This window comes from Tupaia chinensis, unplaced genomic scaffold, assembly GCF_000334495.1.
Source record: "Tupaia chinensis unplaced genomic scaffold, TupChi_1.0 Scaffold000138_1, whole genome shotgun sequence".
Taxonomy (NCBI): Eukaryota; Metazoa; Chordata; class Mammalia; order Scandentia; family Tupaiidae; genus Tupaia; species Tupaia belangeri.
The window spans coordinates 1,418,028-1,431,732 of NW_006159608.1; the positions used below are offsets into that span (position 1 = coordinate 1,418,028).

At 41.9% G+C, this 13,705-nt stretch overlaps 1 protein-coding gene and 1 long non-coding RNA gene across 6 annotated transcripts in view; one reads left to right on the top strand and one right to left on the bottom strand.

Annotated features, from left to right (window-relative positions):
• The window catches only part of LOC114007182 (uncharacterized), a 32,351-nt gene extending 27,545 nt beyond the window's left edge, over positions 1-4,806 (top strand). The window contains exons 3-4 of one of the 2 annotated variants that reach the window (XR_003548810.1): positions 4,358-4,520; positions 4,610-4,806. This is a non-coding gene — a long non-coding RNA (uncharacterized LOC114007182). Of the gene's footprint in view, positions 1-4,357 lie in introns of both variants that reach the window. The other variant, XR_003548809.1, reaches the window with a different exon arrangement.
• Positions 1-13,705, bottom strand: part of C1QTNF7 (C1q and TNF related 7) — a 134,478-nt gene that overhangs the window by 81,418 nt on the left and 39,355 nt on the right. For 2 of the 4 annotated variants that reach the window (XM_006144898.2, XM_006144899.2), the window contains exon 1: positions 7,219-7,667. The exons of the other annotated variants lie outside the window; for them this stretch is intronic. The gene's annotated coding sequence lies outside the window, so the exon portion shown is untranslated. Of the gene's footprint in view, positions 1-7,218; positions 7,668-13,705 lie in introns of those variants that run through there. 4 annotated transcript variants of the gene reach the window in all.

The window sequence follows — 13,705 nt, forward strand, 5'->3', positions numbered from 1 at the left end:
TTTTTTTTGAGAGGTTTTTGCTATAGGGCGCGTGTGCTCGCCAGAAAGACAGACAGAGACAGAGAGACAGAAAGTGAGAAATCACCCACCAGGGGGTATGACCACACCGCAATCCCTTCTCCTCATTTTCCTCTCCGGATCTTGGGCACACGCACACATGTGCCCGGCATGAGTTTAGACCACCAGGTCCAGGACTTGAACCATGGTTGACTACATGGGAGTCCAATGACATAGCCATTACACCAACTGCTGGTCCCCATGTGCCAGTCTCTTTATATGAAATATAAAAATTCTGCACACTTTATTTAATTCTCAAGCAATGCTGTGGCTAGCTACTACTGCCTTTATTTTAGATATAAAGAAATTGAGGTCTAGATAGAGCTATACCTAATTAGGTATCCAGCTGGAGTATATTCATCAGTTACCCAAATCCATGTCCTTCTCATTCCATCTACTCCAGGTAGACTTCCGTCTCTACCTGTTTCTTACTGCCTTTTAAAAAATATCTTTCATGTTTGCAAGTGTTAAGTATTAGAACAGATGCAGCAAGTAAATGCTTTCTAATATAGTCCTATTCATCAAATTCTCAATTTTTGTTTTTAGAAATGGGGATTTATAGAATATTTTGAGAAGTATTATATGTAAACTTACTCAAAACCCTTTCCAATGTGCTTTCTCCCTGTTCCTATGTGAAAGACTGTGAATCAGAATACACAAATCTCCAGAGTCCCTTGCAGCTAGGGGTCATTATGAACTCCTTACAAGTTAAAGAAATAAGATTTTCTGATACTCACAGACAAATACAATCCTAATCTTGACTGAAACACATAATATCCAGAAATGTTTTATATCAGTTTTTGTCGCTATTTGTAGCACCAAAACTCTCAGAAGTATAGCCATGAAATTAGCAATAGATTTCTTTAGAAAGGTGTTCATTTTGGGGGGCACAAACTGGATGAGAGCCGGGTCCCCTCCATGGGTATGGGAAATGGCCAGCACAGCTATGATCCAAGTGACAGCTGCCCGTTAGACAGGCTGAACATCCCGTCAGCCAACACAACCAACATGGGCAGAAGAGATGGAGTGGAACTGCTAGACTTGGCCTGTTCCCCCATTGTTCCTTGTATGATGTAGACTTGACCTCTGAATGGAAAGTTTAGAAAAGAACTCAAAGAATAACATTTTCTACCTTTTCACCCTGAGACAGGACCACACTGAAGTCACACCAGACATATATGTTAACCAGTTCAGTTTCAGTAGACCGCCAAAGAAGACAGTTTCCTAGCCTCTCCCCTAAGTAAGCCATGCCAACACTTAGGAACTCAGAGCAAATTCATTTTTAAGTTAAATAAAGTATTGCATTTTTTAAAACTTTTTTTTTTTTAAAGAGAGTTTTGTACATGTGCTTGCCGGAGAGACAGAGAGACAGAAAATGAGAAATCAATCCCTTGGGGAATGGCCACACCACAATCCCTTCTCCTCCAGTCTATTCTTAGGATCTTGGGCACACAAGCACACATGCCTGGCATGAGTTTTAAGCCTCTGGGTCTGGGACTCGAACTGTAGTTGACTACATGGGAGTCCAGCGATGTAACCATTATACCATCTGGTGGTTGGTCCCAAGCCCTTTATTTTTCTAAGGTAGAGTGGGAAGCAGGAAAGGTGTTGGGTTATAGAGTCAGGCAGTGCTAGGTTAAGTTGTATTTCCACCATGAAGTATTGTGGCTGGTAGACTTCCTTGTTACTTAGCTTCAGTGAGCCTTACGCACAGAGCAAAAAGCTCTCTAGAGTCATGGCAAGGAGCTCCTATGTGTAAAATGCTAGGAATATTATTTTCCATGAAAGTAAGTGCTCAAAAGCAGCCCCCTTTCTCCGTCATCTTCCCATTGGACAAAAACTCACCAGCATTTTCTGCTTAAAATTGTTTTATACTGTCAGGAGCATCATGGAATCATTCTATAGCATTCTCCGTCGCAGGCTGGTTAACTCCAGTTTCGAATCTCATCCTCTTTGCTCTTAATTTTCAGTCCTTGAATCTTGGAAATTTATTTTCAAAACAATTTTAAAAAATATCTTTTGAAATTTGGGGAGATCACATGTTTAAAAAGTAAGCAAAACAGTCAGTATTTGAAAATGGAAAACATGGACTTATACATTTTATATTGCCATGCAGGCAAAATTCTCATTCTAAGTTGTGAATTCATAGTCGAGGTTTACACAATGGTGCAAAGAACAAAACAGAGTAGTGAGACAATTATCTGGATCATTACAGCCGAGAATGTTTTGACCATTGAAAGACAGACTCCTCTGATGTGAGTTCTCTGCATTATTATCTTCACTTTGGTACTGTCTTTAACCCAAGTGGAACCTACTGCACCATTTTAAGAAAGGAAACGTTTCAGACCGTGGGTTGTTTTTAACAGCCATCCACATGACTTGGCTAACAGAGTGCTGGATGGGCTGACTTTTGGCAGCTTTGCATGTTGGCTTCACTAGCAAATGTACAATTTCAGACTTGAAGCCACACATGAAGTAATTGTGAAGCCACACAATGCATCCCTAAAAGCCTGCCATGCATTGTTGTTTCTTCCAATAATGTAATCCCTGGGAATTGTGATGATTTGAGCTTTTTAATTAATTAATTCTTAATTAATTTTCATTCACTAAGGCCCTATTAATTTATCTTTGATAAAGAAGCACATTTTGAAAAAGCCTAGAAAAAAGAATGAAAGAATGAAACATTTATCATATAGTTTGGTTTAGAGACTTTCTTTCTTTCTTCTTTTTATTTAATTACTCATGGTATATGATATTAAGAAGGAAGAAGAAACTTCCAAAACAGAATTTCAAAGCTGAAAGAAGTTCCATAGATTTACTCGTTCTGTATTTTATAAGTAATCAAACAAGCCTATCAAGAATTTCAGTGACTTGCCTAGTGTCATGTGGTTGGTTGTGCCTTAACCATGGTTTGTTTTCCTTATGATGCAAGTTTGTGCTAAATGCATTTTCTTAATGATTACCCTGGCCACCCAAGCTAAAGAAGTATCCTTTTTCTGGCAAGTGCTAGTCACTCTCACATTTTATTTTCTTCATAGTACTTGATCTCTAAAGTTATATTCTGGTTTATAATTCTGTTGTTTGTTTCTTTTTCAATTTTTTTCTTTAGCGAGAGAATTTTACTATAGGGAGTGGGTGCTCCTTAGAGAGACAGAGAGACAGTAAGAAAGAAAGCAAGAAATCGCCCCTGGGGGATGGCCATGCTGCAATCCCTTCTCCTCCATTCTCTTCTTGGGATTTTGGGCATGCACGCATATGTGTGGTGTGAGTTTTAAGGTGTTAAATTCAGGACTCAAACCGTGGTGGACTCTATGGGAGTCCAGTGATGTAACCATTACTCCATCTGCTGGTCCCTGCTTCCTCTGTTAAATTTCAATTTCCACAAAGGCAGGCGCTTTGGTTCCTGTTAACTGTAATATCTAAAGAAGCTGCTTGGCACATAGTAGATGGTCAATAAATATTTGTGGATTGAATGAAACAGAACTAAAGAGAACAGGAACTCCTGTTCGTACCGTATTATGCTGGGCACTATGCTAAATTTATGTCTATTACATAAACATGAGAGGTAAGTGACAAATGACGTGCTTGGAGCCTTACGGGCAGAATGTGGTGAAGTCAGAATTTCAAAGCCAAAATATTTTTCTTTAATTCCTGAAATTTGCTACCACATGAAATTATTTCCAATGTCCAGTGGTTCCTGTTCCACCACATTCTCCATGACTTCGTTTTTCAGGCATATAAAGTGTGCAGTACTCCAAAAATATGTGTTGGTATTCTTCACTGGCCTAAATCTATCAGTGCTACAGAAGTTTGCAGAGAAATCAACCTGAATGTATCTTTATTTTTTTTTTTTTGAAAGGTTTCTACCTTAGGATCTATGAGCTTGCCGAAGAAAGAGAGAAAGAGACAGTGAGAGGGAAAGTGAGAAGTCACCTGCTGGGGATGGCTACACCACAATCTCTTCTCTTCCCCTCTCCTCCTGGGATCTTGGGCACACATGTACATGTGTCCAGCATGAGTTTCAAGCCACCAGGTCTGGGACTTGAACCATTGTCAGCCATTTGGGACTCCAGTGACCTAATTGCTATGCCATCTTCTGGTTCCAACCTGCATATTGAGCAGAGTAAATACTCTGTTGCTGACTTTTCTGTGTAAAGTTTATTGAATCAGTTTCTCATGTAACACATATTATTGAGGTGTTGGAAAAGTCATGACCCATTTTTGCATAGAAAAAGAAGTCATGGCTTTTCCAATGACCCAATACTTACTTTATACTAATCTGTGGATTAATTCCACTAAGTTGCACTGATTTGCAATGAAAAGTCTACAATAAAAAGAAATCGACCCATCTGCTGATCACCGGAGCCCGATGTAATCAAAGGGACAGACAACGAAAAAATCAGATGACTTAGAAGGTGACAAGTGCCAGAAGGTGAAGAAAGCATCGGGGTATAAACAAGACAGTAAGTATCCTTGAGCAGAGGGTAATCAAATTCGAGTAGAATAAGATGCTAAATCTCTTGTCGTTAATGGAAGTGTTCACTATTTTCAGGTGAAGCTCGTGTTGGATACAACAGTCTCCACTTTCCCCAGATTACAGAATTGGCTGAGGTTAGTGAGTATCACACTTTGGCACACATTAGAATCATCAGGAGGGCACAGACACCTGCCTAATTAATGAGGCGCTGTGTCCAACACGGTGAGAGTTTAATTAGCAGTGACTATGATCATTGTTAGCGAGCTCATTCTTCCCTGCAGAGCAGGCAAAGATCTGACCAGTTCACAGATTGTCAAGAGATGGGAAGAAGATGGGTCTGTGAAAAGAGCACAGGACATGGAATTTGAAAACCTCTCTTCAGATCCCAGATCTGTTCATTTCTGAGTATGTGACTTTGGGCAAGTAATTCATGTCTTTGAGCTATTTAGTTTTCTTATTCAGAATTGTCAAGGACGGTAACATCCGTGGAGAAGGCCAGTGTGAAGGCTGGATTAAGGAATGCATATGAAAGAGGAATGACAGCGAAGGGAGAGAGGCAGAGGTTAAAAACATGGACTTTCTCTGATATGATGAAAACAGCTGTCTTCGAAATCCAGCCCTGCTTGTCAGCATCACCTCTGTGGCCACAACATGCTAACCCCACTGGCTGTAGTTTTCCCATGTATGAGAGACACAAAATAATAATTTACCTCACAGTCCATCTTTCCATGAAACCTGCTGTTATTAGCTCTATTTTATAGAAAGTAATCGACGCAGGATCACACAGAAGTCAGTCTGGTTTGCATCGCCACGTACTCTGGTTTCGCTTCTTACCAGTGAGCTTCCTGTCCCTAAGAGCGTGTGAGATAAGGCCATGACGAATGCTCAGCAAATACTCCCCAACATCTGAATAATTTCCTTTCACATTCCAAACTCCTATCCCTCTGCTTTATGATTCAGTACAACACACACTTCAGCCAGAGCCCCAACTTTATGTAGTGGATGCCCATGAAAATGAAAGCTCTCTTGACTGCACGAAACTTGTACAGACATGTCTCTACTAGAAGGGGAACATCGTCTCACATTTGGTTTTTATTGCTTTCGGCACAATAGGCATGTAATTTCTATTTATTAGGTGAAGGTGAAAGGTGAGAGATTGCCTCAGACCAAAAGCACAGATGATTTGCTGGATGGAGGGCCACGCAGGAAATGGAGAGTTACAAATGACCAGTACCTAATGTAATTTCACTTTGAACCTTTTGACTCTCAAGGATGTTTTAAGTGTGTGCTGACTATAACTGAGATCTTAAGAACGAGACCAGTTTTTTTTTTTTTGAGAGGTTTTTGCTACAGGGTGCGTGCGCTCGCCAGACAGACAGAGAGAGACAGAGAGACAGAAAGTGAGAAATCACCCCCCAGGGGGGATGGCCATGCCGCAATCCCTTCTCCTCCGTTCTCCTCGCAGGATCATGCTACCGGCGTGAGTTTTAAGCCACTGGGTCTGGGACTCAAACCGCGGTTGGCTACGTGGGAGTCCAGCGACATAGCCATTATGCTAACTGCTGGTCCCAGAACGAGACCAGTTTTAACATTACTCAAAGTGAAGAAAGGAACTCCGATATCAACTTGAGGGCAATTATTCTAGTTAGTATGGGAGCTTCTCAGGTAACGGGGAAACACAACCTAGGCTGAGGGTATGGAGCCTTATTCAAATCATGAACGAGCCACACATTGGGGAATACAGTTTGATGACAATGGGACAGAGTATGAGATCTTGGGACTCACGTTCCTTGCAGCATTATGGAGCTCATAATGGAAGACCCTGATAAAGGATACTCATATTCCAGGTGGGAGCACAGAGTCTCATAGTACAAAGTTTAATTGAAACCAAACTATTCCCTTTAATTTAATTATAGTTCCTCAGTTACTTCCCAATCTTTAACCATGATTTAAAAATAGGCATCAAAGAAGCTTACTCTCTAGTATAATGTGTCATTTATGAAACGATCAATCCATTCATATATTTACTATTAAAACCCCATCGTTTTACCGACATATTAGTTTAGATATTTAAGCTCTTACTTTTCAATGATTGCATTCCTCTCCACAGCCTTGTGGAGTGGTGGGCACATTTGTTTAATAACCAAGAAGGTAGTAAATAAATTAGTACCTTTAAGCAAAAACAAATAGAGCGCAGGATTTATATATAGTACTACAAAGAAATCTCCACAGAGACATAACTTAATGTTTTCTTTTTCTCCGTTAAAAGCCTACAATATCTCAAAATGAGGGAAGCTCCTCGCACTTGAATAATGGAGGAGCAGACTCGACAGTTCCCTCTCAGAGTCCGGGAACCACTTGTGCTTGCTCTCCTGTGTCTGAGTGGGCCTCAAGCCCCCGTTGAATATGGATCTACAGTTATAAAGAAGTCTAATCGCCAGTTCAAGAGCTTTTCACAGCTAACCCTTCCCGAGCAAAGCCGATTCTGGTAACTTTCGCTTTCCGTTTCCTTTCAGCAGAAGTATCCCCCAGAGATGTTTTATTGACTAAGCCCCAGTCAGTAAACAGCCCCAAACATCACAGACGAACAGAGAAAGTGAGCCAAACGTGAGCCAAAGGATTTATCTCTAGGAGCAAAAAGCCTGAGGACGTTTGCTGCAGTAGGGAGAGGGCTGTTTACTTACATTGCTCACAAGACCTTCCAACAGCTGGAGTCTTTGAACTCGAGTGCGCGCAGATGTGGAGCTTTCGCTCGAAATCCCCTTCTCTTTGGCAGTGAGAACTCATAACTCTTTGGGGCTTCAGATTGATAAGTAATTTCCTGATTCGCTTTCAAAAGCACTCCCCCAGGCTTCAAGTAGTGGCCGGGAGAGGAAGCATGCAGGGCCCACGGCTTCGCAACCCTGTGGCCTATGCAGACCTCCTGAATGCTTGCTCCAGCCCGAAGAAGTATTTGTCGGCCTCATGAACAAAAATAAACATTCCGCTTTATCTGTTGCTTGCTCTTCACATCATATCTGGGAAGCAGTGCTGCGTCTGAACAGGATTTATTCTGAAAGTGTAGGGGCTGGTGGCTAAGCAAGCCGGATCCCACATGGGTGGCTGAGATTGGAATCCCAGCCTGGTGACTTGAAATACATGCTGGGTGCATGTGCAGGCATGCCAGAACTCCTGCCAGAGGAGAGGAAGGGAGGGCATGAGACTATGGTGTGACCACACTCCCTGGGGGATCTCTCCACTTTGGCGAGCATAAACACTCTTTGACAATTAAAACAAATTAAAAAACAAAACAAAAAAAGGAATGTAAGGGGACTTTTCAAAGTTTGTGAAAATAGGTCAGCAGGTGACATAGTGGTTAAGGTACTGGACTCCCACATGGCTAACTGTGGTTTGAGTCCCAGACCTGGAGGCTTGAAAGTCATGCCAGGCACATGTACTTATACACCCAAAGTCCTGAGAGGAGAATGGAGGAGAAGGGGTTGCGGTGTGGCCATCCCCTTGGGGGGTGATTTCTCATTTTCTCTCTCTTTATCTCTCTCTGGGTCTCCAGCAAATACACATGCCCTGTAGCAAATCTCTCTCTCTTTTTTTTTTGAAGAGGTTTTTGCTATAGGGCGCGGGCACTCGCCAGACAGAGAGAGACAGAGAGACAGAAAATGAGAATGCACCCCCCAGGGGGGATGGCCACGCCACAATCCCTTCTCTTCATTCTCCTCTCAGGATCTTGGGCACACACACACGCGTGCCTGGTGTAAGTTTAAGCCACCGGGTCCAGGACTCGAACTGTGGTCGACTACGTGGGAGTCCAGCAACATAGCCATTACACTAACTGCGGGTCCCCATTTCTAGCATGTTTGAATTACCCGTCTGTGGCGTGTTGTTATAGCCGCACTGGTGATTAAACAGTGTACTTTCCCACATCCAGCACCACATCTCACTGAGCAGACACCAATAGTGAGATGGTGCCACCACCATTTTTCATTTCATCTGCAGCACTGGCTCACAACTCTCGGTGCCAGGGAGTCTAGGTTTTACTCCCCTCCCCTTCTATTCCTTTTTCTTCTTCTTCTTGGCGCGTGCGCTCGCAGAGACAGAGACAGAGAGACAGAAAGCGAGAAATCACCCCCCAAGGGGGATGGTCACGCTGCAATCCCTTCTCCTCCATTCTCCTCTCGGGATCTTGGGCACTCACGCACACGCGCCTGGCGTGAGTTTTAAGCCACCGGGTCCGGGACACGAACCGTGGTCAACTACATGGGAGTTCAGCGACATAGCCATTACGCTAACTGCTGGTCCCCTGGGCTGGGTTTTGAACTGCAGTCAGACATGTGGGATCCAGCTCCCTTCACTGACTATGGGGCCTGTCCTTTCCTTCCTCTTGAGAAGCACGTCTCGTCTTTTTCCCCTGTCGTCTGCCTCTTGGTCCTTGTCCTCTCATGTTTGCTACCACTTGTTTTTTCCCTTAGAGTTCAAGTTATCTCTCCATTTCTCAGGTACCAGTAAGAATAAAAGAGGACGTTTTGCTCAACCACATAGAGAGGCATCCTAGAGTCCTGACTCAGATGGACCATCGTTATACTTGTGATAACCGTGAGCCAGCTTCACAGGTATCAAGTCCAGCCTTCCTCTCTCTCTTCTTTAATACAGTGTCTGAGGGCACATGTGCTTGCCAGAGGGTGACAGAGAGAAATCACCCACCCAATGGGGTGTGATCACACTGCAATCCTTTCCCCATCCCTGCTTCCTGTCAGGATTTTGGGCATGCATGTACATGCACCCCGATGTTTTTTAAGCCTCTAGATCCATGATTCAAACTACAATCAGCCATGTAGGAGCTGCCTCCCTTTATCTCTGTGCTACGGGCTGGCCCCAGCCTCCTTTTAAAATGCCAAATCCCTAACTCACATTTAATCGTTCTGTTTACTTCCTTTGCCCTTCATAAGTATTTCCCTTAAATGTCATTTTAGTAAGATTTGCGCTCTCTAGGAGCAATTTTCTAATTCGATTTTGTTTTGGCTTGGGCTGTCATAACAAAACACCAGAGACTGAGACAGAAAACAGAAATTATTTTCACACTGTTCTGGAATCTGGGATTTTAAGGTTAGGGTGCTGGCAGGGGTTGGGTTCTAGTGACAACTCTTCCTGTCTTACAAATGTCCACCTTCTTAGTGTGTCTTCATAAGTCAGAGAGTGGGAGACTTTCTCTTCCTCCTTTTAAAAGGCCTTAGATCTATTGGATTACAGACCAATCCTAATTATTTTATTTGTATCTCCAGATATAGTTGCACTGGTGGTTAAGGCTTCAACATATAAATCTTTTTCCCCCATGGAGAGGACACAATTCAGTCAATAGCAAATGTGAAGAAAGTAAGAAAAGAGAGCTAACATTTATTGGGCCTGCTTGTTCCTTTTCTCTCTCTCTCTCTCACTCTCTCTCTCTCTCTTTGGCCATAGGACATGTTTGCTCATTGGAGAGAGACAGAAAGAGAGAGAGAGGCCGTGAGAGGAAAAGGGGTAAATCACATTCTCTCTGCCACCAGGAGGGATGGCCACTCTGCAATCACTTTTCCTACACTCTCCTCCTGAGATTTTGGGCACGCACACATATGTACAGCATGATTTTCAAGCTTCCAGGTCCGGGACTTGATCTGTGGTTGGCTGTGTGTAAGTCCAAGGCCTTAATCACCATGCCACTTGTTGGATACCCTCACAAAAATTTAAAGAGGTTGGTATTGGCACTTCCAAGGTCACAAAGCTAGTAGTGACAGTGTCTGAATGTAAACTGTGATTTTCACAAAGTTGTCCTTTCCATGACACATTCTGCCTCCACTTGGTCTCTTCTAGATTTTGCCACGTGAGCCTCTCTCTCTCCTTACCACCCATTTACAATTCAGTTGCTTTGAGGCAGGACATCGCTGCTCAAAGCTCTATGAGGGGAAAAATGGGAGTAGAGACGACCCTATGGATTTCTTCAGGGTTCCCATTGAGTCTAGGCTGAATATTCTGCCTAAAATATTCTCTTCCTGCTTCCCTTTCAGCCTCTTTTATGCTGGTAAATTTTCATTTGTTCAACTCAGCTCACAGGGCTCTTCCTCAGGGAAGCTTTATTCGACCTCTCCCTTACCTCCTGAAAAGTTATATTTTATCCTGATATATTGTTTATACTATTACATAACTACGTCTTCATAATTTCTCTCCTTTTATAATGCTTTATACATGCCGGTCATCACTGTAATAGTTGTAATAGCAGTTATATATTTCTAAGAAACTTGCAATAATGTCCGCCTCCCTTACTGGTCTACAAACTCTCTGAAGTCAGAGATGTTTTGCTCACTAAGGTAATCTCTAACCCACTGTAACACTAACATGAGAACCTACAAGGAAGGGAGGGAGGACTAGGGAAGGGCAAACCAGAGAAGACAAATAATAGGTGAAGAACATGATGAGATTCGCTGTAGCACTATGACGATCCCACATGCCTAGAGCATAGACTGGTGGGGCCCCTAAAGTCTTCCAATGTTCCACCCAATACTCTTTCTATTTTTCTTGGGAATGCCATGTTTGGTTAATCAAGCATGATGTTCTTGGAGTAAAGAGGGACAGGTGAGGAACAGATCTTAGGCCAATTCTGATGGTCAGCTGGTCAGTGCCTAGAACAGAAGGGCAGCATAGCCGGGACCTCTATATTATGGGGTTACCTGCTCATTGTACCATTCAGCTTCAGGTTTTTTCTAGAAAGAGAAACAGGAAACTGAAGGAACAGGGCACAAAGAGGTATAGGAGCCTGCCAGGAGGAATTTCTACCAGGGATATACTTTTTCAATAGAAGGAATCACATGCGGGAAGTCATGAAACAATAGCATGTTGTGTTTAGAGAACTGTAAGGAAGATAGTTTTGCTGATATGATGTAAAAAAAAATGTGACAATAGAGAGAAGGAGCAACAGGGAGACCCTGCAGTCCCAGAGATAGAAGGACCAAATGGGTAGACCCAAGACAAGCTGCTTGGCTTGAGCTTATCAGCTGGGACCCCCATCTACCTACTATGGTGGTGGTGGGGCTCTCCAGCCTTCAAGAACCAAATAGCTGGTTTCTGCAGTCCCAGAGAAAGGGCGAGCAACAGGGAGACCCTGCAGTCCCAGAAGAGGAGGTAGGAGCTGCTGGCCCACATGCACTGACAACATTCTGCCCCTTACCCTTCTAGGACCAACAGGCAACCCAAGACAAGCTGCTCAGCTTGAGCTCAGCAGCAGGGACTGCTGCCAGCCTGCTGTGCGGAAGAAGAGGCTCTCTAGCCTGCATGGTGCACAAGTGCTCTGCACGAATTGGTCTACCATATTACATTCTATCTGCCAGCATAACTTCCATCCATGCTGGGAGCAGTTAAGTTTGTGTATACAAAAACCAAACACCTGAAAATGGGAGACTCTATAGGAATTCTTTCTCCATAAACTCGAAACTCTTACAGTAGATTCCATACTTCCACCTACAGTAGAGGAGGGAAATTGGCATGGAGCTTACACATAAAATAGAGAAGTGCTGTTCTGTAGCACACAGAGCTACAGGAACATACTCCAAAGAAGTAGAAAGAAGTAAGTATACTACCAGGTGACTAAAAATCAAAACAGAGTCTGAAGAAACAGGAGAAATTAAGAACTACCTCCCCCTCAAAGAGTCATCATACCTCATTAACAATGAATAAAACACAAGGGATTACAGAAATGTCAGAAAAAGAATTCAGAATATTCATTGTAACAATACTCAACTATATGCAAGAGAAAACAGAGAATCAATTGCAGGAGATGAGAAAATTCTCCCATGACCTGATGGAGGAACTCCAGGAATGCAAAACCTCCCTTGAAAGTATTAACAGCTGATTAGACTATACAAAAGAAAGGATTTCTGACCTTGAAGACAAAACCTCTGAATTAGTTCAAGCAACTGAAAAGAATAAAATGTCCCCATTAAAAGTGAGACAATATATATGAAATCCTGGACACCATTAAATAGCAGAATAAGTACTCCAGAGGGTGAAGAGACAGGCAAAGACATAGAAAACATCTTTCATAATATATTACCTGAAAATTCTCCAAATTTAGAGACTCATGCAGACATTTAAATCCAGGAGATACAAAGGATACAAGGAATAGATATAACATAAGAAGGTCCTCTGCAAGGCATATCATAGTCAAATTGTTAAAATCAAAGACAAAGACAAAATTCTAAAAATGTTAAGATAGAAATGCCAAGTTACTTAAAAAACTTACTCTATTAGACTAACATAGGATCTCTAAGTTAAAATAATGCAAGCAAGAAAAGAATAAAAGACAAATTTAAAATTCAGAAAGAAAAAGAATTTCAGCCAAGAGTACTATATCCAGCAAGATTATTCTCCAAATGGGAAGGAAACATAATTCCCAGATAAACAAACGCTGAAAAAAATTCACCAAAATTCACCAAAGGAACTACTATACCAGGTAAGATAACGAGAGACAAATAGAAGTAAAAGAAACTCCCCCCTCCAAAAAAAAAAAAAAAAAACTAGAAAAAAGGATATGTTCACATATATTGATAACATTCAATGTCAGAACTAAATGTAGATTCAACAAGTTTACACTCAAGTAAATTTAAACACAAATCTACCAATTATTTGACAGATAGTTGTCTCCCCAGTTTTCAATTTATATATTTATTTTAACCATTACTCATTGTATAGAACTATATACTAGAGAAAAAGTCCAAAATGTTACAGCTATCTTTCTTGGGAATGAATTAAAAAAAAAGCTAAAATAAAGAATTTTGTAAAGTTTATAAATTGCTCATTACTGGCTTTACCACGTCTTTTTGAGGATTTCTTTCTTTATGCACAGTACAATAGTATGGTCTTACAAGAAATCACAGTGTGTTAGTAGAAGTGTTCTCTTTTTCTCTCCCTAATGAGCTATTGTACAATTTTACTTATCTCTAACTGGACCAATGATTAGTACCTGCAGATTTTTTCAGATTATCTTGTCTCTCATAGCCCAACACAAGGAACTGATAAATTCTTCTTTCATTGACTATGTTAAGATTATCTTTGTTAAGGTGGATCAAGCATCTAAATCTAAGACCCCAAACTATTAAACTGCTTCTAGAAAACACTGGGGAAACTCTGGGAGACACTGGGGTAGGG